Source organism: Apaloderma vittatum, unplaced genomic scaffold (genome assembly GCF_000703405.1).
Source record: "Apaloderma vittatum isolate BGI_N311 unplaced genomic scaffold, ASM70340v1 scaffold18051, whole genome shotgun sequence".
NCBI lineage: Eukaryota > Metazoa > Chordata > Aves > Trogoniformes > Trogonidae > Apaloderma > Apaloderma vittatum.
The window spans coordinates 9,985-15,724 of record NW_009698768.1 but is presented as its reverse complement, the minus strand read 5'-3'; positions in this window follow the sequence as shown (position 1 = coordinate 15,724).

Genomic DNA, 5,740 nt, shown 5'->3' with positions numbered 1-5,740 from the left:
ATTCCACGCTCTGGTCCACAGCCTGTTGATACCAATGGGAAGTTACCTGGAGCTACGCTGGCTCTGGAGCTTCTTCTTACATGTGTTATTTTCCTCGTTTATATGCCTCGTTTCTAGTGTAGGCAGAGCAACCAGCTGAGAGTGGATGTGATAAAAAACTATTGATATTTATTACAGCTATTGAATCTTCCCTATGGCAATATAATTCTCAATTAATTTCTCCTACACCTTCTTTTCTTAACAATCTTGCCAAGTTCTCCCTTTCACGCCCGGTTAAATTTTCTATTTCTCTGTATTGAACAGAAAAAAATAAAAACATGCAGAAGGAAGAAACAAATAAAAACAAATTTTAAAAGAAATGAGAGCTCTTGAAAATCTCATTCCTTTGTTAGCACAGGACTATACGGTATTTGAACTGGTTCGCTTTATTTTAGATTTTCAAAACAAGTCTTTTATCTAACAAACATTTTTCACCTACAAAAACTGTATAAATCTTATTGAAATGTTTTGGGTTTTCTCTACCAGAAACGTGCTTTCCTTTTCTTTAAAAAATTAGATGACGAATTATTGAAGCAGTTGCTGAAGGTCTTTTTAACTGGAATTTAGCATCATCAGAACTTCTGAAACTTTAACTTAGCAACATCTTATAATAATTTTGAAATAATTTTGTCCAAAATTGAACTCTCGGGAAGGGAACAGCATTCCAGCACACTATTGCTGAGTGTTTCTTATTGAACCTCATTAGATACCAGGTTTTCTACTCTCTCCAAAAGGCTGTCCTAAATTAGAGCCCTTTTTGCTGCCAAGAAAAACTGTCTGAAAACCATTGACAAGTCTTTTCTGTTTTCTTCAGGAGTGCAACTTTTTGACTGCTAATTATTTAAATGCCTAATCAGTGTATTTCTTATAATCTTAATTCAAATTACAATTTTTCAACCCTAGCCTATAGATCATATGCAAGCTTTTTAATACATATTCACTTTCTACTACAACGTAATACATCTCTTCAAATTCTTGCCTCTCCTGTATGTGTTAGGCATTAAGTTATTTCCCACAGGTGAGCAGAGAGGCAGAACCACTTTCCTTGGAGGTATTTTGGTTTCCTCACCCTTGTGCCTCTTTCCATGTGGTTCTCTCCTGCCTGAGGATACCATTCCCTGTTCATCTCTGACACAAAGCAATCCCACTGCCATTCCCGAGACACGTGTTTGGAAGTAGGACAACTGTAAACACGTTCTTATCTGGAGGCTTATTCATCTGCCTGTAACTGCTGGCAGCAGCTCTGCTTCTCCAGGTAAGGTGGAGTGAGAGTTCTCTGTAATCCCTCACTGAAGATATTAAATGCTCATTTTCCTGCTTTGGAGGAGCTGAGCTGCTGTCAGCGATATTGGCAAAAAAATCAATTTTATAGTTGTATCTTTTTCTTGTTATAATTTAATGTTCTTATCATAGCTGCAAATTAATTAAAGTCTTATGCCTTTTCCAACCCCTTGAGAAGTGCCTTGGAAATACTTTGTGCTAGTAACCCACCATTTGAAAATAAATCTTTGGGGAAATAAGCCATAAAACACAGAGAGCGTAGTAAAAATCTGATTTCACTGGTTAAGAAAAGCTAAGGAGTCTGGCTAGTTGGTACAGTGGTCAGTGATGTGTTCCTGCTAGTCTCATTTGTCCTTTCGTCTTTGCGTGTTTAACTGATGCAAATATATTTTCTCTTTCTTAGGAGAGCACTCATCTCAGGGGAAGAGTAAAACTCGACAACTCTTTGCACCTCAGCAATAAATACGTAAGTTTATTGCTTTTTTCTGATGTTCTGCAACATCAGTGTTTGTTAGTCTCGGTGATACTTGTTAGTCTCAGTATTGTGCCATGTAGCTAAACAGAGGGGTTAAAAATGAAAACCAAAAAGAACAATGAATTCTTTTGGCAGCAGCCTCAAGAAGCAATGACTTAAGTGAAGCGAAGCTTGAGCACACCGTCACGAACAGAGTCTCAGGTAAATTGAGACACTAAAGAAGCTGCAACCTCACAGAGGCAGACCTTTATAGGCAAAGTATTCAGCTTTAACTGCTCAGCATTTCCTGGCTGTAATTCACCAGGTGAATTTGTTTTTTGTTTGTGTGAGAAGCAAGTGATTTATAAAGGCAGTTACCCATAGAAAAAGGAACTTGATACCCAGAAGTGTTCACCTCCTTTGTTTTCCTGAAAAATCTGTGTCTGTTCCACATCATGCAAAAGCAAGCACTTTCATTGAGGTGGTTTACTATGGCTTGAAATCCTTGGTGGCTAACATGCAAAACTGGCAGATGTTGGACAGCATTTTTATGTGTGCAAGGACAGAGACCATCAGAGCACTTCTGAAACCCACTGGTTGTGATGTGGGCACTGCTTTTTCCTTCATGTACAAAGCTTTCTCAGGCAGAACAATCTCCACTTCTCAGGCAGTTATTTCTCTTAGTTGTGGGGAAATGGAGTCCTTTTCTGAGAGTCAGAGAAGAAAGTGGCTCTGGGAAAGGGATGGGCTGGGGGAAGGGCCATGTGTGACCAGGGTAGTGCAGGATGGTAGAGGAGAAGGATGACCTCAGGAAGTAGATGTCACAGCATATGTGGGATGGACTGGACAGAGGCAGCTCTGTTGTGCCCAGATGAAGCCCAGCCTTCCACCATCATGGTAGGATGAAGCCCCGCTGGAACAGGTACCATCACCCTCCACTGAGAGAGATCTGGTTGACCAGAAATGTGGAGAGACCCTTTTGCAAAACATTCTTGATGGTTTTGGCCTAATCCCATTTTCCCCAAGATGCACAAACTGAGCTTTGCTGACGCCAACAGTAAGGATAAAATAACCTTCTTTGTCACTTGAATCAGAGAAACAGAATGCAATTTTGCCTGCATTCCTGAAAATCCAGAGGTGGTTCTGTTTGTACAGATGCGGGACAATGTCCTGGACAGTGCATTTACTCCTTATTGTCTGTCCCATATCAGCTTATTTCAGCATATTTCAGCTTACTCTTACGTTCCTGAACAACCTTACCTGGAAAAATAACCTTGAGATACTGTTGTCATTTCAGATGTGAAGCAGCTAGATGTCCAGAAACATCCCACCAAAGTTGCAGTTCCATAGGAAATGTGGAGCGGCTGAAGCTTTTTACCAGGCAGGACACTCGTGTTAATCACCAGTTCTTGACTTTTAAATCTCAGGTGTCTCCTGTCCCCTCTGGAATGACACGTAATTTTTTGATGGCTTAATAACTGATATATCGTATGTATTTATTATTTTCATACATTGTAAAAGCAGGAAAACTTTCAAGAAGGTTGAAGAAAATGTAAAAGTCAGGCAATGTTTGTGTAGCAGTTACTAAAAATGTTTTCTGCACATACACGAAGGAACACGTTAGCATACTTCGTCAAGCTTATGGTAGATAGGGTTCTTTTAATTGTATGTAGCAAAATACAAACAGGGCCTGACCCTTGAAACAGTACTGGGCAAATTGCCACAATGAAAATTAATTCAGTGATTTCCATGAGATTCCTCACTGTAGTGCACACTTCGCTTGTCATAAATGTTTACAGGATGGGATGCCTGGGTGAAATGCTGAAGTGTGTGATTTTTTCCTGTGAAGGGGGGAATATGCCTTGCACTGAGGCTCTTTGAAGTCCTGTAAATTACTGAATATGATCCTTGTAATGTAGCAGGCAACATAGTTTATTTTCACCTGTTCCTCAGCTAATTGCATTATATGTGCTATAAATACATCTTCTATATAGCCTGAGGCGCACAGTAGGGATCAGCAAGATAAGCAGTTTTACAGATGTACTTTCTTCCCTCTGTTCTGAGTAATGCATGGGATTCCTGTGGGTTATTGAATAACTCTGGAAGTTTAAAGAGTGTTTCAAGTGCTAATTACAGACTCTCTTAATTTGTACCGAGCTAGCAATTCAAAAATATCAAGTAGTGCTTCTACCTGCATGTATCCTACTTTTCTAGAACTAGAAATGTTTGAAAATTATATTACTGTGAGCATCTGCTCAGTCTCAAGCCACTGACTCTGGTAGTGTGCCAACAACCTCCATTGTTTTACTGGCAAATGAAAAGAAGACAACTGGTGGTATAAGGGCAGGACTGAGAGCCAGGATGATGGTCTGAGTGTTGATATCTATTAATATAATGCTTTTGAGGAACTTCTGTCTCCAATTTCCCTCTCTGAAATAATAAAACTTACCTAGCAGTATGGTAAGAGATTGAGCAGATTTGTTAGTTCATGTTTATACACGAAGCTAAGAAGCGTTCATTTCCCTGTGCTTGACCATTTCTCTTATTTCCACTTTGATGAGTGTAATAATCATCTGTCTTAACGGCACCAAGAGGAACTTTTGATGAAGCTCTGTAAAGGCTGGAGAACTAACAAGTGTCCTCCATGCTGCAGCTGAACTTAAGTGATTCGTTCAGATATTCTTGGATGACTTGGGTTGCTCAGGAGCAGAAGAATCTTGGATGCCTACTTTGGAAAGGTCAGGCCATCTAAAATACACTAGCAATCAGATTCCTGATTGCTGAAGTTTCCTATGAAAAAAAGCAATCATTGTGGATTTTCATGTAGATTTTTTTAAAAATATATTTTGTAGCATGTGGCATCATACTGAAAGGACAGTTGAAAAAAGCAGAGAAAGATTGTGATATATATGTTTGCGCAAACTTTTTTCAGAAACTATCATGGTGTGTCAAGAAAAAAAAATTAACTGCCTATTAAAAGTTATTCTCTTTGTTAAATGGCTCTTCTCTTTCTCTTTGCAGAAATGCAATTCACTGTCTATACCTAATACAATTACTGTTCATCACTCCGCATTCCTGTAGTGCAGAGTGAGCTGAACCCTTTACGGTGAGCCTAGAGAGCAGACATTAGATATTCAGTGTATGGTGGTAGCAGTGGGACCTTGAGGAAGGCATGCTGGGGTGTGGCAGGTGGAGTACCAAAACCAACTCCTCATTGCAAGACTTGATATGAGAGAGCAGAAGTTGCTACAGATCTTGGTAGTGGAAAAGCGAAAAACATCAAAATGGGAAGATGTTTGGGCTTTTCTTGATAAGGGGCATATCAGACAACAAAACTCTCATCAAAAGGCTGAGAAGTATATCTCAAAGTGACTGCCTTGTGTGAGCGTGTGTGAAGCAGAAGAGCCTGATTTATTGGAAAGCAGAAATGAAGAACCTGCGATTCTCCTTAACCCCTGAGGCAACAGAGCTTGTGGTAAAGGGAAAAGTATCAACTTCCATCCTCATGAAGGATCAGGAAGGAACTGGTGTTTATATGAAGGGGAGAAGACAGATTTGCCTGAAGGATATCTGTGAAGCACAGAAAGGATTTTGAGGAATATTTGGGTCTCACTCTTCTGCAAAGCTGGAGATGCTGGAACTGGCTTTAATGGGAGGTAATGAACTGACTGCAGAGAGAATTCACTTATTAAAGAATAATTACACACAATGGTTCAGGGAGATGAAAAAGAAATGAAAAATCAATTCCAGCTGTCTGGCTCAACAGCTCTAGTTTGATACATGTCTTAGAGATACACTTTTCTAGTCACTAGTGTGGCCAAAAATAATCCAAAAGTAAAAGCTGGTCCTCCACATGCAAGGTTTGTCTATATAAGGATACCTAGGACAGCGGATCTGCATTGGTAAAACACTTCCCACTAAATTTTGACTAAATCTTCTGAGGACAGTCCCACCTAAAATGAAGAA